Source organism: Parasteatoda tepidariorum, chromosome 10, assembly GCF_982258835.1.
Source record: "Parasteatoda tepidariorum strain Cologne lab strain chromosome 10, Ptep-v5.0, whole genome shotgun sequence".
Lineage (NCBI taxonomy): Eukaryota > Metazoa > Arthropoda > Arachnida > Araneae > Theridiidae > Parasteatoda > Parasteatoda tepidariorum.
Genome location: NC_141764.1, coordinates 4,383,977 through 4,406,728, shown reverse-complemented (window position 1 = coordinate 4,406,728; position 22,752 = coordinate 4,383,977). Strand labels below are relative to the sequence as shown.

Here is a 22,752-nt window from a genome sequence, read left to right as displayed (position 1 = left end):
GTGGCAACATTGGTTGCGATGACAACTAAAACTAATGGAATGCAAGAGTTGCAGAAAAGCAATAAATAAAAATCTTTTGTAAAAATGTCTGGACATAGAATATCATTATATTAAATCCAAACAACATAATCGATACAATTAATATTGGCCTGTTTTCATATATATATTAATTTAAATTTTAAAATTCATTTTTCTTTTATCATTAGTTACTCGCTTGTTAGAGTCAGACCCCTTGGGTTAGAAAAAATGCCTATTGTACAATTTTGATGAATCCCTGTTTCTGATTATATCTATTAATTTTTGACTCCCTCCTTGGCATCAAAAATGTGAGGTACCCCCCATTGTAAACTATTGCCTTAATATTTTTAACTAATGTTTATGTTTCAATCTGTATTATACTAAAGTAACACATTCTAAGAAATGAAAATTATTATGCAATAGTATTGCAGTTTATTTATTTAAAGATATCTAATCATCAATTAAGGTATACGAAGAAATATCGATAATACTAAATGAATTATGCTATAATAACAGCAAGAGCAGATCTACTATTTCAATGTGGCATAACCAAATGCAACCAAGCCAATATGATAGAACTACCTTTTTTTGAAAAAAATAAGAGTTATAAAAAACATAGTTGTCATAATTACAATTAGGGTATGCAAGTCATCAGCTTACCTTGGAATTCGAGTAAAATATGCGTGATTAAAAAAATGTTGTTTAATTAAAAAAACAATGCAAAAGGAAAACAAATTTTGTTATTTACCTATAAGTAGAAAAATTTAGACAGAATAATTTCAATAATTTATATTTTTGTTTTCCTTTCAAGTTTTTCTGTCTTTTATATTAAATAAGACAATTTTCTTTAACAGTTTTGATGTTTAAAAATATAAAATATTTAACATTTTTTTAATTTATGTTAATTTTTTTCAGGCATTTTCTGTGTTAGCACATGAAGCAATGCTTCACGCTAAGACAATGGTACTAAAAGCAGTTTTTACAGATCATTCCCTATTTGGGTTTGCAGATGCCAGTGCCATAATCACAAATAAACTTCTCCAAATGACTTTGAGTGTCTGTAATCATGTGATATGTATGTCTCATACTGGGTATGCTATATTTAGATATTTTTTAATTACTATATACTAGATATAGTTTAATTTTTCTTTACGATTATAAAATGTGTATTGTTTATTAATATCTTTTTAAGGTATTCTCATGTTTTTTTGTTAAATTATAACATTAATTTATCGTAATAACTCCTCTCATTGTTATGCAATGAGGTCGTAACACACATGTATGTTGTTCTGGTACTTCTTAGGAATCAGGCCACCATTTTGGAATCTGAGTATTATTTCTTTTTTAATTATGAATTTCTTTCTTTGAAGAATCAAGTTTTTATACTCTTAGCAGCATGTTACTCGAAGTTCTATTACCATACCTGCCAATTCTCCTGTTTTTTAACAATGACTCCTGCATTTTACGACTACCACCTGTTTGCCTGTATATTCTCAAATTTCTCCATATTTGTTGAAAAAGTTGTATGCAGTATGCTGAGTGTTAATATTTTAAGTACCTTTTGCGGTCAGGCTACCCTTGGGATTTTTTCGTGGTTTTCCTTTCCATGTAACGCAAATGCGGGTTAGTTCTATCAAAATGTCCTCCACAATATAAAATTTCTTCCAATACTGGATTGATCCAGGAGTTTCCTTGTCTTCTGGATTGGGTTCAAAATTACAAGGCAACAGAGTTAAACACTAGTATCCATAAACCAAAAATTGGGTCGGCTGTTTAACAATCGTTATAAAATAGTTTAAGTAATTATAAATAATGGTTTAAAAGAATCTTCTTTAGATTAAGATTTACATACATATTTTTTAATTCGCTAAATGTAAGTGCTTATGTTATTTCCACTTTTGAATTTCTCTTTTTGACTTAAATGATTATACATGATATAGTAAAACAGTAAAATCTCCGTTATTTTTTTTTACAATGTTGGCAGGTATGTATTACCTTATCAGATATATGTATGCTGATTGAGAATGGCAAGTTTCTGAGAATATATATGTAAACAGATAAAATGGCAGAGTAGAAAGAATGGCAGAGTAAAGAAGAGCATTTGTTTTCACATATATGTCTTTTAAAATTTTATTTTCTCTGCACCAAACGTAATTTTTTAGCACTTTTTTTCTGACTGAAAATAACTTTAGATTGGATGCTTGAAAATTGATGCAAATTTTTTAAAAAAGTTATCTTGTTCAAAAAAATTAAATAGAATTAAGGAAAATTATTAAAGTTTTTTTTTTTTTTTAAATTTATTTTTTTTAACAAATTGGCAAAATTTTTCACTTAAATGGATATAATTTGAACAGATGAATTGTTTCCAGTTTTTGCATATGTTTTATGAACCTGAACGAAACATTAATGGAGTAATTTTTTAAGTATTAAGTAGTCTGATCACAAATGCTTTACATTGAAAAAATAGAATCACAAAAGTTGAAGTTCTTTTATTAGTTTTAATATCCTATTTTATTCTTATTCATCCTATAACACTTTATGTTTATTCATTATTGTAAGTGTCAGTTTGTTGTAATGTAATTTGAGAGTAATAGTTCCCATTTTCATAATTCCAGAAAATTCCGAATCCATTTTCATAATTCCGGCTGAAATACCAGAAAACAAAAACACAAATAATGTTTGCACAGATTTATGCAATTCGATTTTGTTTAGTGTATATCTTTTAGCTTTTATAATTATTACTCATATATTTAAATAGAAAATTTTAAAGAAGAAAATAATGAAAAATGTATTAATGAAATCGAAACTGACGTCGTCAGGGGGTACCAGTTCCGGAAGTCATAAAAACACAAAACCTTTTCTATCGAGAGAGTATGACAAATGTCTGAAATTTGCTCTTTCTGTACCTCGAAGGTTTTGCAAAAAGTCCAGAAAGAGAGAAAAAGAGAATAAAAAAACAAAATACAAAAGTAAACTGAGTTGCCCCAGTTAAGCTTTTCTACTAACAAATGGCAACAACTTTCTTGCTTACGTTTTTTTCCTTCTTTCTGCTCATAAAATGGAGGCGTAGTTTGTTAGTGAATTTCTGTATGGTTAAGGTTTTTCAGAAAGTAGTGTGCTGTTTTGGTTTAACTATGGAATATTTTTAAGCAGGTTTTTTGAACATTGTTTTCCTTTTGTAATTAGTTTATATATTTTACTTTTTTATTTTGTTTCTGTATTCTCTCCTCCTGGACTTTTTGCAAAATCTTAGGAATACAGTGAGAGCAAAGTTTAAATATTTGAAGTTCTTTCTCTTTAGAAAAGGTTTTGTGTTTTTTTTTCTTTTTCGGAGCTGTTACCCCCTGACGACGTCATCTCCGGACGTCCTTATTATATTTTTCATTCTTTTCTTTAAAATGTTCTATTGGTTTCAATTTTCTTATGGAATTTTTACTGCTCTTCTTTGGAATTGTAGTATTTATCTGCTTTATACATGATTTTCTTATTTTATTACCATAAATTTAAAGCTTTTTTGTTTATTACACGCCATTTTTAAAAATTTATTTTGATTTCATAATTGCTGTTTTTACTTTTAAAGTTTATTTTTTAAAATGTACTTATTTTAATTAGGAAAGAAAATACTGCTCTTAGAGCAAATGTTTGTCCAAATACAATATCAGTTATACCAAATGCAGTGGATACAACGATCTTCAAGCCAGATTTCTTGCCAAAGCTAAAGTCAAGAAGTAAAGTAATTTATGCCAACATGTTCACCTTATTTTTTCTGTAAAATTTCATTTGTATTCATTTTAGCTTTTGTTTTCTCATGGCACTGATGTCCCAAAGTTAAAATATAGGCTCTCTCATATCTTAACTATATATAAGAGCCTGTGGCAGAATCGTGGGGACACAGCGACATTGTCGCAGAATACTTCAGAGCTCTTGCAGAAAGAATTTTTATTTGGGAAGCAAAGAAGTTTGATTTTTTTTATCTGCAGAATTTTTGGAAAGATTTTTTTTTCTGCAGAGCTTTTTTTCTTCCTTTTCTGCAGATTTATTTTTAAAAAATGCATTTTTTTTTTTTTTTTACTTTGCTTTGAGAATGAAAAAAATTCTCAATGACTGATTGATAGTATAAAAAGTAATTTCCAAGTCGATAAAATTTTAAAAAGTAAACTACACAATAAAATTTTTGTTACAGGACAATATCGCCAATGATATCAGAATATCTATTCTTTACAATGTATATCAAAAAAAAAATTCTTACATTTATGATTAAAAAAATTATATGCTGTTCTATTCTGTTCATAAGGCTTTTTAAAAAAAAAATTTTGTAAACAGGAAACGCTTCTGTTACTTGAAATTAGTAATATATATATATATATATATATATATATATATATATATATATATATATATATATATATATATATATATATATATATATATATATATATATAACAACAGTTAAAAAGAAAAGGATTTTATTTGAAAAACCGGGGGAGGGGGGACGGAAAAAAAATGAAACTTATTGTTTTTCTTAACTTTCTTCATGTTTTCTTGTATTTATATATGTATATATATATTATGTAATGTTAAAACAATTATATATTAAATATAATCCTTAAATAGAGCATTTATCCAACGCGCAAACGTTTAAAAACCTTTCCCACAAGAAAGTAATAATATTGATCTAATTATCTCAAAAAATGTGATGATGTGGCTTTAGCAGCTTGGGAAATTGATCAGTCCCATGCTACTGAGACCTATTAACATTTAAATATATTGTCCAGAAAGATATAAAAACCCTCTTTCCAAGGTCAAATGTGCTATTCTCTACCTATCCACCAGCATGTAAGGTTGTCATTCTGGGGCTCTGGCCCTTACTTTAATAAAATTATATTATGATTCCTGCATTTTCCTGTATCTTTTTCAAGAAGCACCGGCCACACTACAAACTTACAATGTTTAGAGTTTCAAAGCGTAACAGATAATATTATGTAATGTTAAAACAATTATATATTAAATATAATCCTTAAATAGAGCATTTATCCAACGCGCAAACGTTTAAAAACCTTTCCCACAAGAAAGTAATAATATTGATCTAATTATCTCAAAAAATGTGATGATGTGGCTTTAGCAGCTTGGGAAATTGATCAGTCCCATGCTACTGAGACCTATTAACATTTAAATATATTGTCCAGAAAGATATAAAAACCCTCTTTCCAAGGTCAAATGTGCTATTCTCTACCTATCCCCCAGCATGTAAGGTTGTCATTCTGGGGCTCTGGCCCTTACTTTAATAAAATTATATTATGATTCCTGCATTTTCCTGTATCTTTTTCAAGAAGCACTGGCCACACTACGAACTTACAATGTTTAGACTTTCAAAGCGTAACATATATATATATATATGTATAAGTTAAAATATAGACATAGACAAACTCTGCATTAGGATTGTAACTCCACCTTGCCAGACTTTCATTATCACTACTCAAATCCTGTTTTTGATCTGATCACCTGATATTGTCTGAATCCTTCCAATTTTACTGGGTATTCAATGTCTGTTAACTCTCATTTATGTTCAACACAATTATATTCATAACCATTCATTCATATTCCTAATTTGATTCATATTCATTCATCAGTTCGATGTATTCAAAAAAATAATTGTAGTTTTGAGAATCCATGTATTCCACCAGTTTCATAATAATCAAGCTTAAATAACTGGTTTAGACACAACACATATTTAACAGGGTGCATAGAGTTTTTAAATAGTAATTAAAGGTGCTTATTTTTGATTTACGTTTTTTAAAAGCCCTTAAAGGTGCTTTTTTTAATCAGGGTTTGTAAAAAGGGCTTAATTCTCTATCTTTTAAAAATAGATTTTTCATTGCTGTATTAATTGTCGTTCTAAATTACAAAAAAATCATGATTATCACTATTTTCTCTGCAATATTTATCAGCAACTAGTTATTTTACCATGATTATTTAAAGTTTTAGAAAATGTTTTTGAATTTTATTAATTTTATGTTTATAAATGAAGAACTTTAAACGATAGAAGAAAAAAATTTTTTATTACTGCACAGATCCTAATTATGATTTTTTTTTTTTTTTGGAAAGTGATTAAAAATGTTTTTGGAGTACTTAAAAGGTGTTTATTTTTTTGTTTAAAAATCAGGCTACGCACACTAAAAATATATATATATAGATATTTATTAATAATGCAAAATTGTTTAATATTTATGTTATTATAAAGTTTCATATTAATAATTTCATTGTACAAGTAATCTTATGTTCTAAAATGAATATTAATTTATTTTAGTTACAATCGTTGTCATCAGTAGACTTGTTTATAGAAAAGGAATAGATCTACTTGCAGAAGTGATTCCACAAATTTGTTCCAGATACCCCGATGTAGATTTTATAATTGGTATGTGCTTTAAATGTATTTTTCCCTTTAAGTTCATAAGCGATATTTAAATACCAGTCTTAATGGATATCGCATATTGAGTTATAATGTAACATTTTGTTGAATATTTTAAAACAGGAGGATTCACAACTTATGGCTGACTGGCAAAAGTGGCCCAAGAGACCTTATTAACTTGACCCTTGATCTGCCTCAAATATTAGTAAAAATATGAAAGAAAAAAATATCTTTAAAATATTTTTCAGCCATGCTCTAGAGCAGGGTTTCTTAACCTGTGGTTTATGGACCCCTAAGGGGTCCATGAGTCATATTTTGGGGGTCCGCTGACTACTCCTAATTTTTAAAATGTTTGGAAGCCTACCCATTGCTTGTGAAGTGAGCTATGGCAGCTATAATTCCATTTGCTACAGTGAATCTTTGCGAAGAGGGATTTTCCACACTTGTGACAATAAAATCAAAATCGATTGAATGTTGAACATGATATGCGCGTTGCTTTGTGGAATACCATCCCCCAATCCAATTTATTAATTAAGGAAAAGCAGCAGCAACCTTCACATTAAAAATTTAAATTTTAAAAATTTTGTATACTATTAAAATAATAAAATTAAATGTTTTTTAATAATTGATGTTTTTTGCAATAATTTTTTTCACAGGGGGCGGTCCGTGACTTCTTAAAAAAATTTAAAAGGGGTCCATTATACCAAAAAGGTTAAGAAAGACTGCTCTAGAGAAACGGTTATATAACTTTATTTAAAGTAACAGTTATGATTACTAATGTAGTTCAGTTTTTTTTTTTATATATCTGATCGTAACTATTTTGTTTTGCAAATTTTGTTAATGGCTATGGGTTCAGGAATCTTTTTCAGTTTTCAGCCTCTAATTTGAAATAATAATCAAAAACCAAAAAAAAATAAGAAAGGATGAGTAATAAATATTACATTATAACTATCTTTAAATTAAGGAGAAGACATATATTTTGTAAGTTAAAAATTCCTTTATTAATTTTATTTACCAACTTTTATTAGTCTTATGCTGTTGACAATCAAATAACTCTTCATACAGTTGAAAACTGGATCTCATACCACATGATTTATTTGACCAATAAGAATGCATGAACCAATCATACTTTTCATCTGATTTTTATGTATACAATAGTTATTTTATCCTAGGTGTCTACTCATATCCCCACATTATTCAATAATTTCAATGAATTTTGTCATGTCATCAAATTTGATTTAAATACTTGCTATTAGTAAAAATCTTTACAATGTTTGTTTTGCTAAAACTCTTCCTAAGCAAGTAGTGTGTACTTCAACTGTTTTTTGACAAAATTCAAACCTTGAAAATGTCTAAAACCATTCTTTAAAATGCCCCAAACCATACAATTCTGATTTACAAGGATACAAATAACATTATTGCAACTGTATTTGTAATTTACGATATTTTTGTTTTCTTAAAGTAAGTTATTTTACATTTTTTAAATATATTTTGAGGAAAAATTATAGCAAGTTCCCTTAATTGTGTACAACAGTAGGATATGAAACATTTACAATGAACTTAATGTCGATGAAGCAGGGCGTTAAATTTTATAGCCAAATGTAGTGAAACCATTGGCCACATCCATGACAAATATGTCCTAATTTTTTAACTATTCAAGTTATTATATAAATTTTTTAACTATTCAAGTTTTTTTAAACTTAAAGAATTTATTGACGAAAAAATTTTTTTGAAAATTTATAATTATTCCTTTTAAGATTTGTCATTATGTTTTATGATGGATTAAAGTTGAAAGTCAGTTCAACTAAATAAAATAAATAAAATAAGAAAAATATAAAATAAATTTCATAAAAGGAAACAAGCGTTCACCGAAATGGTTTGTTCATTGATTTGGTAAATGGTGCTCATACGCACCATTTTATTTCTTGAATAAAATATAATTTTTATACACGAAATTTTGTTTCTTAATGAATGTAATGTAACCATATTTGAATGAAAATAATTCATTTTATAAAATTTATATACTTGGCTTAAAATGAGTTAAACTATTTTATGTAAAATCATCAATATCAAAGTGCGTCTGTAATTAGAGAAATAAAATGTTCTAAACTGGAGCAGAAACTTTGATGCAACTAAGTTTTTTTTTATTATTATTATTACAGGTGGGGATGGTCCTAAGAGAATAGTTTTAGAAGAAGTTCGAGAACGTTGCCAACTGCAAGAAAGAGTGACTCTTCTTGGAGCCGCAAAGCATGAAAATGTCCGAGATGTAAATATGTTCTTCCGTTTATCTCACAAAGACTTTTATTATAGTTATTCTTTAATGTTATAGTTTTTTAATTATGGTTTATAGTTTATAATATAATTTTTGATTAAAATAAGTTATATGCTCATTTCAGTCAAAATATTAAATTATTTTATTCTACATATAATGTACAAATTATGACAAATGTAACTTAATTCTGATTGGTGGTTTGGTTTCTAGAGTGGTTTATGTGCATTAAGGTAGTCACATTTGTTAGCAAAACTTTAAATGCATTTTGCAAATGTATGTTTTTTTTTCTTTTGCAAGATTAAATTGGATGCGATAGATGCAATATTCGATTTTTGTTAAACTTTTTTGTTATTTTGCCTGGTATGGTACACATTCTAACTTAGGTTTACTTTTTTAATTGTTGATTTTATTATTTCTATAAGAAATTTTTTTGATTAAAAAGTCTCTAAAATTTCAATTTTGAAAGTAAAAGTTAAATTTTTTGATTGAAAATTTTGTTGAAAAATTTTTAAAAAATAAAGGGTTCAAAAAAATTACATTACATTGCTGAAAAGTTACATATTCAAGAGAATGAACCATAAAATATTTTTTGCACCCGCTCTATGATTTTTTTTTTATCGTATTTGACACTTCATAGTACGTAAGTCGAATTACTGATTTTCTGTGCATTAAAACTCTATAACATACATATGACATTTTTTGATAAGAATTATAATTTTCTTAATGCTGTTATGCGAAAACTGTAACTCTAATTTTTTTTATGCTGTTACATGAAATCTGCTAGACTACTTTCTATTTTGCCGTATATTGGTTTCTAAGAATTGCTCCTATCTTTTCAAAATTTTGAATCTTTATATACTAATCTCAAATAGCATTATCAATTTTGAGTTATGTTTTTTATGACTGCGAAATGAATTAAAAAAAATAGTAATCTCTGTTTAGGTTCTTGTGAAGGGTGATATCTACCTGAATGCATCACTTACAGAAGCATTTTGTATTGCAATTTCAGAAGCAGCTTGTTGTGGGTATTTAATATTTTATTGCTAATATAATTTTTTTTTATATATTATACCCTTTGTAGAGTTAAATATTTTGGTAATGTTATGTTAAAATATTTTTGAGATTTATTTATACAAAGAAATTCCTTTAGCTTATTACGTTGATTTATAAGATCAGTTTCTTTATGAAAAGGTGGTGGGGATTTTCAAAATTTAACCTGCAGCAAAGAATTGGCCATAAATGTGATTTTCTGTACATACAGAATTTCTAAATTCTTTGTTTATAACTGTAAATTAATTTGTTGAGAAACAATCAAATAAACAAATACAAAACACACAAGAGGAAAATAGCTCCTGTGTATTAAACTTTCTTCTTGACCTCACTCTAACCTTAACTGTTATCCACATTTATGTAAACAAAGCACTTCATTATAGTTTGTATATGATTAGAATTCCCCTTGCCACAAAGTCTGAGGCCGTCTGCTGCTATGGAAACAAGAATATTGCATTTCACGGAGGGTAGATTCTCTTTTCTCTGGGGCTAACACAATAGATGGAAGAAAAAGATTCCCTTTCTCTCTTGCCAACTCGAGCAAAAACTTGTCTTAAACAGTGACCCTACTTGAAATAATTATACCTCATTTCCATAGCCACCGGCACGGGTCCTGACAAATGGCTAGGGGAGTTCTTACTTTAGACAAACTATAGTATATATATATATTTTTTTGTAGATAACTTCATAGATAACTTTTTTTTTTTGTAGATTTCATCAGATAACTGAACAAAACATCTATATAATTATTTCTCTTACATTGCACCAAATATATGGGTATTTCTCTAGCTAAATTGGCAACATTGTAGTCATTTATAGTGGTTCATTTTGTTAGGTTGTAATGATTTAAGTAGTGTTAAATATAATTAGTTATATGTTAAGCATTTGTTTAAATTAATTTTGTTATGTAGTCTCAAGTTATAGTTTAGGTTAGTTATATGCTTAGTATTTATTCAGAATAATTTCGTATTTTTATAGAAATAAAAACTTAGTTACGAAGTAATTATTTAGATTTATTTTTTATCCTTTTTGAAATAGCAGCAGAAATTTTAAACATATGGTGCTATTGGACAGCATACTGTCATATCAAGTATTGGTGACAAAGCTTGCTTTTCAAGCAATAGCATGTATATATGTTATACCAGAAAGTTAAGGTTAGCTTGGTTCGTAAAGCACATAAAAGAGATTTTGGGATGAGTTTTCTTTCGTATCTCACGACAGAGATGGAAATAATTTTAATACTTTTGCTGCCTATTGTATGGAAATGTCCTGAATTTATACTTATGGGTGTTTGTTTTATTTTATGGCTGCCAGACAGATTCTAAATTATTATTAAAATTCAACGCATATCATGAAATTCAACTGGGTTGCCACTACACTTAGAAAAAGGAAAACCTGGAAAATACAGGAATTTAAAAATCACCAAAATATACAGGGGAAATGGAAGGAATTTTTGAGCTTTTCTTTACAAACTGTAAAAATACAGGGAATTCGTTTTTTATTTTTGTCTTTTAAAAAAATGGTGACCATTCAAAGTGGAACTCTGGAATCTTTAGTGAAGATATTTCAGCTATTTTAACTATTTCACTCACTATAGCATTATTTAAGTTCAGCTGTTTCTTTTTTACTTTAAGTTTTTCTAGCAATTAAAACTAGTATAGTTAGCCCAATATAGCTCACACAAGAAAACACTAATTGTGTCTCCTCTTAATATATTGTGTATGACACATACAGGGAAAACAAGGGGAATTTTTTTCTTCCAAAATCAAGTGGCAACCCTGTTCAATAACTTAGACAATATCGCGAATATCTCTTGAAAATAATTAAAACTGAAACCACAGGGAGTAGAGAGGAAAATAGGTTCCCTATGATATTTAAAAACTGATGAAGTTTGTGGGATGTATTAGTCTTATTAAGGGTTAAACTATATATTTTAATTAATCAAATTCCAACAATTTATGTTGCAAATTGTTTAGCGATTGTTATATTATATCATTTCATACCTATAATTTATCTTATTTAGACTTCAAGTTGTGAGCACTATTGTTGGTGGTGGCCTGAAGTTTTGCCCCCCCCCCCCCCGAACTTGTTTGGTTAACTGAACCAACTGTCATTGGTAAATATAAGTTTGACTGTCTAAATTTGAATTTTTCTGAAAAATGATCAAGCATATTAAATTAATTTTGTGGTATATATTTTAAGAATATTGTTTTCATATGCTTAATTTATTTTTCAACTTCTTAACTGCCTCAAACTATAATCAGGTCTCATACCTTAGGGTGCGTAGCGTTTTTAAAAAGTGCTTAAAGGTGCTAATTTTTTATTTATGTTTTTAAAAGCCCTTAAAGGTACTTTTTTTAATCAGAGTTTGTAAAAAGATCTTAATTTTCTATCTTTTCTTTGCCGTGTCGATTGGCGTTCTAAATTACAAAAAATTCATGATTTTCACAATTTTCTCTGCAATATTTATCAGAATCTAGTTATTTTATCATGATTATGTAAAGTTTTTACAAATGTTTTTGAATTTTATTGATTTTATGTTTATAAATTAAGAACTCTGAATGATAGAAAAAAAATAATTTTTATTACTGCACAGTGATTAAAATATTTCCGAAAATTGTTAATAATAGTTTTGAGTGCTTAAAAAGTACTATAAAGGTGCTTATTATTGAAAAATCTGGCTATGTACCTACACAGACACAATAAAAGAAATTTTGCAAAATCACATTTATTAAATTATGTAAAAGTTTAAATCTATTTTTAAAAAAAATCTATTTTTTATTAAAAAATTGATTTAACACTTATTGCTAAATATCAATGTAAATTTTTTAAAAAGACATATGCGTTAATTAACTACTAGAGTTTCGTACAGTGATTTACCAGTATTCTTAACATTTATATTTGATTTGACAATAATTGTAGCTGCAGCAAAAAAGAAGCGGAAAAAGTGTACGAGGGGTTCCTTATATTTCTTTGTTGCTATCTACTTAAAATTTTTTGTGTGATACGTTTATCTAGTTTATTCTTTGTATAATTTTGTTAACAAAGTTTATTTTCAACTTCAATCATTACAAAGTGCAGAAAAAAACTTGGACAAAGTTATTATATCATAGAATAGAAATAACTAATTTCTTTCTAATTTGTGTGTTCATTTCTTTTTACTTTAATTATAAACTATTTTATATTATATCTATTAGTTAACAGATTGTTGTTTTGGCTTTTTTACAATCTGAAGCCAAAAATGTGCTATTTTAGAGTCGTTTAAGTGAAGAAAATGTGAAATCGTTTGTTTGCTCTATACACAAAAGTTTGGACTCTTTAAAGGAATTGCTTTGGCGGGGATAGGAGATAGACTTACAATTCATTGTTGAAAATTTCAATAAGCGTTAGCGCCTCTGCATCGTTGCAAAAGGTTGCCACTCTGAAACCAATTAAATTAATTTATTAGTAAAAGTTTACTCTTGTTATTATTTGTTATATTTTGTTAATTTATTTATTTTTCATTAAGTTATATTGAAAGTTATTTGAGCAAATTTTTTTCTTGCGCCTTGTTGTAAAAGTGCTTTATAACATAATTTATATGTATCGATTTGACTAAACTAAAACATTAATAATATTAATTTTACAGTTCTGCAATGATAAATCAATTACAACAAGAATTTATATTCCTGTTACTGGAATTTATAATTTTATTCCTGTTATAATAAATTTATACTTGCACCGTAAATTTGATTAAAGTCAGATGTGTTTGTTGCTTCCCTGAAATGTTATTGAAAATGTTGAATGCAAATAAATAAAAGATGAAAGAAAATAATATGTACACAAAAAATATTTTATTACTGTTTTGCCAAAAAATTTAATGATAAATATTTGCCGCTACTGAATCATAATCAAGAGTCTGTGACTTGTCTATATTAAATAATTAAACTAGCATTCATTATCCATATTTTTATTTAAAAAGAAAAATACATTATTTGAATGTCATGTTCCTTTAAACAGGTTTGATAAAAGGTTTGGAGTAAGCTATGGATGCTAGGATAAACAATAAAGTAGTCCCTAAAGATGTTGCCTTTAAAAAACTATCAAAAATGTATAAGTGGGATGATGTTGCTTTCAGGGTCGAAAAGGTTTACCATCAAGTTACCAATGAGCCGGTTAATACCCTCTCTTGTCGATTGAAAAAGTAAGACTCAAAATATTATGTTTTTTAATCAAATAATCAAATGAAAGAACTAACTTTTTACTTTTTGTAAAGCATTGAGAATGAATTTCTAAACATTTTATTTTATATCATATTTACTTTATTCTTATTTTTTAAAAATTGGCCCTGTTTGATAAAGGAAAAAAAATATTCTTTAATAAATAAAAAAAGTGAATTTGGAGACATTATTTAAATTAATTTAAGTAGAATTATTGAATGAATATTATGCTTTTTAAAATCACATTTATAAAATCTTTATTTATTTAATTTATTTCATCTTTATTAGATTATTTTAAAAAACGTAATTTATGCATGCACATTGTGAAAGCTTACATTTATGTAATTAAAAATCAGAAAGGTCAAAAGTGATCAACTTTTTTAAATCCTTTTTACATCTGTAGGACATAAAAAAATACATTTTTTTATACCCTATTCATGTAGAAAGGTTGAAATAAATAAAAGACTGGATTTAATGATTTAAATCATATTTTTTTGAAGTTGAATTATTGAAGGGATAATCAGGTTTTGAATGGTTTAAAGTTATGTCTTTTTCAGATTATTTAAACAAAAGACATAATGTTTGTTTAAGCTTAAGTGTATGTAAATAATACTCACTTGTATCGGAAAGGACAACATTGATTGATTGTTTTTATGTATTTTCTACATCAACCCTATTAATAATTTTATAAATTGTGCATAGGAAATAAAAACACACATTAGACACATAACACAAGAAAATATTTTACTAAGTTAATAACATTCTAAATCGACAGATCTTAATTAGTGATACAAAATAAGGAAAAATCTTATTCATAGCATTTAAAATTTACAAACATTAATTAGTAACATCAAAGAAAAAAATATCTTGTTGATCTTAAAATTAATAAATAATTATTTGTAGCTTGAAATGAGATATCTTACTAAATTCATAGCATTTAATATTTCTAATTTTTAAAGTATGAAATGTTCTCATATATACCCGAAGAAAAAAAAACCTCACCTTTTATATATTAAGTAAAGAATTCAAAATTTTAAATCAATCAAAAACAATAATACTTCCAATGAAAAAAACGCGCTTAGCAGCAGTGAATCCAAAAAAAAAAAATTGAGACAATGAAAAAAATTGGATAAATATGACAACCAAAGCTGACGTCTTCAGGGGGTACCAGCTGCGGAAGTTGTAAAAGCAAAACCTTTTCTATCGAGAGAACAAGACAAAAGTCTAAAATTGCCCTCTCTGTACCCTATTTTATACTAACCTTTTTTACTAACTTCATTTTATACTAACCTTTCATCTTTTATACTAATTAATACTGACTCTAAATACAAACTCAAGATAGAAGAAAAGCATATAATCTATTTAAAAAAAAAAAAAGGAAAGATAAAAGCTTAATGTAATCAACATGTCATGATACAAGAAATCGGCTTTTACGGCTAGTCTCCCAGTTGCTGTCAACATGCTAATATTAAAAATAAAATAAATTGTATGTTTATAATTTGTTCAAAATTGTTAGCCATCCGCTATAGTAAAAAAATTTTTGTTGTTGAGGGAAATACATTTTTATACTGTTTAAATAAATAAAATTATATGTTTAATAAATTAAACGGCATAAAGGAATATGTTTTAATTTACGTCTGTCAGATATTTACGTTAATAAAGCAAATATATGCGCCCACCATATCTTCCTTCGTACAAAAACTATTGAGAAGCGTTTCTTTGCTATTTTAAATCTTTTGATTTATTCCTACATTTCAAATGGATGTGCCTTTAGGTGTTTACATACCTACCATTATTTAACTTCTTTCTAACTAACTAATGTACTCAACATGAATGATGTCAGAAACTATAACACACTTTTACACTTTTTTTATTTCTATTTTAACTCTATTTTTTTATCTCTATTTTAGTCTTTTTTATTTCTATTTGTGTGTAGTTGCTCATATCATGTTACGCTAAAAAAGGCACTTTAGAAGTGTATGAATAAATCTTTTAATTTGTTCACACTTCAAATGGATGTGCCTTTAGGTGTCTACATACCTATCATGGCCACTTATTTTACTTCTTTCCAGTATTTGGTAGACTTAGTAACTACTTTTTCCTCAAACCTAATGAGTTTGTAACCAATACCAAGTAGTCTTTTCCATTTAATAGCCACTTTGCCAACTTTTTTTATTGGATTAAGTTAAATTTTTAATAAAATCTGTATTCGAAACAATCTAGGGCTATAAAAAGTTAATTAAGCAATAAAAATATTATAAATATGTGACACTATTTAGTTGAACATGCTAACTTTAAAGAACCTTCTTTCTGCATTGATGTACTTTTATCACAATTTTCATAAAAAATAAAAAAAGACTGGAAAAAGTGACCGGTTGTTTATTTAATTGAAGTAGCCACTTTTTTTGTTGACTCGCCATGTGACGAGGGGTTATTTTCATGTCTAAACTAATGAGTCATGTCTTTTCTTTGACAGATTTTGGCTTCAAGGATATGTAGCTTTCTTTATGCTTCTACAAGCCATAGAACATTTAGTATATCTCTTCCTCTCATGGTATATACCAGAAGATGTAAGTAAACAACTCTTGGGTCCTCCACATATAAAATTTTCAAAAATGCTTTTAATTTTCAAACTTTCTTTTTCATATAACATATTAAATTTTGAAAGATTTAATATGTTACATTTTTGACCCACTTGAAAATTAATCTTTATAAAATAATATGGCTAAAATTGTCAAACCTCTTTTCCAAGGTTAAGCCAGGTCCAGCAATTCTCTTTCTCAGGTCTTATATCATGGTTCCCATGGGTCAGGGAAAACCTGGAATTGTCAGAAAATTTTATTTTGACTATAAAAAGCAGTGAATAGTCAAGGAAAGTTAAATTTTTTTCTTACAAAAACCTGTAAAGTACCTAAATTAAACCTATATAAACCAGATGTTTTTATTGTAGGTAATTAAGGCACTGGGGGTGCATTGTTCTTGTTTTCCAATGGTGCCATCTATGGCAAATAATTCTACTTTTGCCGCACCCATAGGACGCACCTGTTTATAGGGCGGATCCATTCCTACATTCTCAGATCATAATTTCGTTCAGTCTCCAATCCAGTACCCCCATATGTATAATTTTTGTTGTGGGAACATGGAGATTTTGTGACCCTACAATTGTAAGCATTAGCAATCAGTTATTGACTCTGCTGCATTTAGCAAGATATTCTCAATTTCAGGCTTCCTTTTTCACCCTCTGATATCAAACCGAAAAATCATTTGATCTTTTTATAATGGCTAAAATAATCAAGAAAAGAGTTCTTTGTCAGAAATTGGTTATTTTATCATGATCATGTAAAGTATTTTGCATTTTGTTAATGTATATAGTGCTTAAAAATATTTCTTGAATGCTTGAAAAGTGCTTATTTTTTCTTGAAAGATTTGGCTACGCATCCTGATGAATAATTATTCAATAGTTAGCAATAATTAAGCAGTATATTTAAGGCCACCTTTTTAAACCAAGAAATTTCGACTTAGTTTGTGAAAATCCTATTATTTTAACAAAAGCTATTTTGAGCGATGTTTTTATCTTGTGCTTTGTACTTACACTTATCTGTCATAACTGGGGTAGCTTTTTATTTTTCCAGGACTACTTTAATTCTTGAAAATAATATGTGAATTACATACCCAATTAGTATGATTCGAAATAACTCTTTCAGTTCTGACCTTCTTATTCAGGGTGGCCACCCACCTGGAAAACCTTGAAAACCTGGAATTATCAGGAAATTTTTTTATACTGGAAAAAACCTGGAAATATCAGGGAAATTTGGATAAAAACCTGGAAAAATCAGGGAATTTTAAAGAAAAGCTGGAAATTTTTCTTTGATAATTTTTTTAATTTCACTAATTTAAATTATTTGCTAATTTTCTTAATTTAAATTATTTCATCCATTATACCCACTTTTTTTAAACGGAAATGTATCGCCAAACAGTTGAAATATCATCAACTTAGCAATACTTTGCTTGCATCAAAATTTGCTCCATTATAGTTCTGTTAAACTAGAATGCCATATAAAATTCTCCCACGGTTGCTAAACAAATGTGGAAACCTTTGACTGCTATGGGAATTTAGGAAAATTTAGGAAAGATTCTTTTGGAAAAAGGGATTAGGATATTAGCTTCTGTTTCTAAATTCTGTCCTTGGACTGAATCCATTTATGGTTCAAGTGGTGGTTATTTTTTTTTCTCGATTTTGACAAAATGTTTTTGTATTTTTAACTTTATAAAATTCTCCAAAAATTAGTTGGTTAAATTTTATGATAATAGATTTTATATCGCACTCTTTTTCTTTTTCTACTCCCATTCAATGAAATCTGTGAATTATTTTTTCTGAGCAAACCAACGAATCACACATTTTTTTACAATCGCTAACAGCAATGTTTGTCGACAAATTGTTACAATTGTTGCATTAATGGCAATTTTTTCTATTTCATTTTAACCTCTTATAACATATTTTAATTTTAAAAAAAGGCTCCTTTGTTGGTCAATATATGATTTTTTATTCAAAATTTTGTACCAAAACATTAAAAAATAAATAAAAATTCTTGAAAATTGTCAAAATAAATTATTTTTTGTATGATATGTTAAAAAAGTAACATTTTGAATAAAATATTTTATAATATAGACACTTTTCTTGTACACATCCTATACTTTATAAGAAAAAAGAAACAAAAACCTGGAAATTTTAAGATTTTTATCTGGAAAACCTGGAAAAATCAGGGAAATTTGAAATCTGATTCGAGTGGCCACCCTGTTATTGTTTTTAATGGTTCCAACAGACAAACAAAAAATACAAATGTAAGGGGTTGTGAGCTAATATTTAGCCAGAGAAAAAATAGAAATGTTTTTAGAATCATTATAAATTACTACTGAGAAAAATGGATGTGCATAGCATTAAAGCATGTTTAATTGCCGGTTGAAGGTGTTTTGAATAATAGTCTGTTTTCTTTAGCAATCAAGCAAGCTTTTATGCTTTAGTTTTGTACACCCTCTTTCATCAATAATTATTTATAAAACGTTTTTTATTCCTTTCTTTCGTAAATATTAATTTGCGACCACTTATGTATGTGAGTACTTTTTTCTCTTCATTTTGATCAAGGATTCTAAAAATATACATAGAGGGCAGTCATAACAGAACACCCTGTAGTTTCTGCTTGAAATTTACCTATTTTGAAGGAAATTTTTCATCATTTGTTATATTTAATTTATCAAATTGAAAAAAATTATGTTAACTAACTTTTAAGTGTACTTAAGAGAAATAATTCAATTTCTAATGTAACTAAGGCACATGACTGTCTGGTTGTTTGTAAAACTTGTCGTGGTAGGTGGGGAAAAAAAGAGGAATGCCCAAGCTCTTATATTTTGACTCTTTACATTTATATGGTTTATTAATAGCTACTGAGTTTTTTGCACAAATCATTAATCTTAAAAAATCTTTCTAATTGCATGTCCTATCTGGCTATTTTGTTACCTGGCTAACCCTTCCGCCACATTAAACCAGATAGTCAAGAGCTTCCTCCCTATTGTATAATATTTTTTTTTATTTAATATTACCCAGTCGCGAAATTATTAGATGCAATATTGATACTAATTTTTATGTATTCATCATTGGATTAATTTAATTTTGAAAGAAAAATTTGTTATTTAGTGGTGGCCAATTTGAATCAATTGCTGTTTTATTTTAAATATTAAGGTATTCGGAAATCTGCACTTTAGACGAACAAAAAGTTGTTAATAAAACCATATTTAATAACAGAAAATTAAAAAAATTTTACAAAATTTTTCATCATCGATCTTTCTTTCAATGAATTTCTAAATTAAGATTTATAGGTATATGATAAATATATCAAGTTACTGTTATTCAGTTGTATCAGTATGTAAGGGATAATATATTGTATGTTAGTTGTTTGAATTGGCTAACCCCTGAATCTGTTTAGTACTCACCATCTGGTGGGGATAAAAATCATTGGTGATTTTTTTATTCTGAACACAGCTCAGGGTGCATGTTTAAGAAAATGGACATAGCATTTAATTCCGTTTTAAAAAATTTCATTGTGATTTTTTTTAAATTTTTTTTTTTTAAGAATAAATTATTGAATCCTAATGTGATGTCGTCTATTTGTCTAAATTACTTTGTATTAAATTAGTCTTTTTGAAAATATCTTAAAAGGTAACAGTTTCACTTAGAATGTTGTAATGTGTCCTGTAAATTTATAAAAGTGGTATTAAGCATACATTTAATGTATTAAAATTTTTAAAAACCTCTTATTTTTTAGTATTCTAAATATGAAGAGATATCAGTAAAGTTGCATCCGTGGTGATGTACCCAGTCACCGTGACGCTGAAGTTTGGAATTTTGACCCCTTAATGACTATCCTTGGTGTTTTTATTTATAAAAAATAAGTAAAGTATCAATAAATCACAGTAGAGAAACAGTACAGAATCATGCTCATAACTGAAAAGCACATAACGACACAATAAAAGAGCTTAATGGAAGAATCAGGTAAGTGACATATCTAGGAATCACTGGTTTTGCCTTTCTATAAATCTTAACACAACTAATAACATAAATTTTTAGTATGCTAGTATGATTTTTTATTTCAAATTAGGCAATAAGATTTTATTTTTTAGATAGTTAGGTTTTATTTAAAATTAGGAACAATGAAGCGAAAAATTATTAGTCCCGTCTTCTATTAAATTGGTAATAAAATACAACTTTATTTTTTATTCTGAAAATGTCACTTACCTGCTTCTTCCACTAAGTTTTTCAATTAATATAGCTGAAATAATTTCATTTTTTTTAATTTAATAATATTTGTTGCCATCTGCGATGGCTTTACGTTAATGAATGAAATAAAACTCTTTTTTTTTTGTAATTTATCCCATTAAAATAAAGATAAAATGTATTTAGCATCACTTGGCATGATGCTATTTCTCGCAGCTAAACCATAATAGTCAAAATTTACCATTATTAAATAATTTTCTCCAAGTAGATATTCTTTTCGAGGGGCCGTTCTGAAGTATAAGTATTTATTAGTATTGGTTCTGTTTTAATAATCACGAAATATATCCTTATAATATTTTACATTACATGGAAAGGAAAACCACAAAAACATTCCACCGTCAGCATGGGGTCTCTAACCCGTGATCTGTCTTCCACTGGGTATTTTTAGCTGAGCCCATTTTCTTAAATACGCATTTAGACCTCCTACTTCCATTATGTTTAGACATACTTTTTGAGCTGTGTCCAGATTAAAAAGCTCACTGCCATAACTGATTTTGTTTTTAAATTTTTCAGACAATTGATACAGCTTATCAGTTAATCTGATCTGATGTTGCTGTATAAACACTTGTGTGTCTACAGGTTCATCAGCAAAACAACATTTTATAGATATGAATTTTTGTAATATATTTCATGTTTAAACTTATTGATACTGTTAAACTATTTCATTGAATGTATTTGTAAAAAAAAGGAATAAAAAATAAATGTTTAAACTGCTTGTCTTTCTTTTTTAAAAAAACTTTTAATAATTTTGATTCCTTGTTAAGTATAATACAAGCATGCCCATTTGAGATATTACTCTTATATTTTGTCAATTTTTTTTTACTTTTGCACCTTGAGATTTATTTGCAACTGATTTCTAAGAGAATAGGCAGTTTATTTTCAGAAAATTTCTGGAGATTTAAATTTGTCAAAATACCCTAAAATCTGTAAATATTCTGTGTGGGTCTATTAGAAATTTTAATTATCATTGCATCCAGTTATTCTCGATCGCAACGCTCGAAAAAGCCGTCTGGGAGGGGACAGGTTCATTTCTTGATCCTCCCCGCTTCCCTCTTCACAGTTGTATAGGAATGAACATTTCATAAGTATGGCATTCTGAAAGGAAATCGAACAAACTATTAAAGTAAATTATGTTAGGTTTTTAAAAATAAAATTAGAAATGAATGATAAACTCAAAGAATATAGAGATTTTGAAGCTAGAAAATAATACGAATTAAATGCTGCACACTACTAGAAAACTGTTCAAGATGTATCATACATAGAATTTGATGAATTGGGGAAAATATCCAGGTTTAAGGTTTATGAGAGTTTAATTATGGGGTAACTTTGGACAGAAAGAAAATATGTTTAAAATAAAAATGTTATACAATTAGAAGATTTTTATAAAACAATACTTGATGGGTAAATTAAAGATTTAAAATCATTTCTATGACCGATGTTTGCATAGAAATGTTTTATAACTATGAAGATGAATGCACTAAAAACAATTTTTATACAAATTTATACATATCGATCTTTACAATTAGTTCTGCTAGTAGAAAGTTGTACAAAATACTCGATAAATTGGGTGAAAAAGTAAAGTATTATGATACAATTGGTATAGTATACATAGATGACAGAAGCAATGCAGTAAAAGCAGGTCGTATGTCAAGGAAGTTAAAAGATAAATATGGATACTTTTTATGCCATTAAGACAGAGGGAGTGCGATTGTTCTTGTTTTCCAGGGGCGCCATCTATGGCCAAGAATTTCACTTCTGCCACACCCGTACATCTCACCCGTTTATAGGGCGGACCCATTTATACATCCATTCATTCATCCACAGATCGTAATTTTGACCTGAATCAGATTACGATCAATCTCCAATCCAGTGCCCCTAGAGGTAATGATTTGTTAGGGGAACATGGAGGACTTTGAGACTCGGCAGATTTAACGTGCATCAGTCACCATTTTACACGGGGAGTCATCGGTCT

General features: G+C 27.8%; 1 long non-coding RNA gene and 1 pseudogene across 2 annotated transcripts in view; both read left to right on the top strand.

Annotated features, from left to right (window-relative positions):
• LOC147802092 (uncharacterized) overlaps positions 1 to 21,490 on the top strand; it is a 408,540-nt gene extending 387,050 nt beyond the window's left edge. Inside the window, exon 2 of the long non-coding RNA XR_015429913.1 lies at positions 21,294 to 21,490. This is a non-coding gene — a long non-coding RNA (uncharacterized LOC147802092). The remainder of the gene's footprint in view (positions 1 to 21,293) is intronic.
• Positions 886 to 21,490, top strand: LOC147802091 (phosphatidylinositol N-acetylglucosaminyltransferase subunit A-like; annotated as a pseudogene). Its single transcript, XR_015429902.1, has 9 exons — positions 886 to 1,109; positions 3,631 to 3,746; positions 6,326 to 6,433; positions 8,590 to 8,696; positions 9,645 to 9,727; positions 11,776 to 11,868; positions 13,752 to 13,935; positions 16,428 to 16,521; positions 20,272 to 21,490. The product of XR_015429902.1 is annotated as a phosphatidylinositol N-acetylglucosaminyltransferase subunit A-like (transcript).
• Positions 21,491 to 22,752: the final 1,262 nt, after the last annotated feature.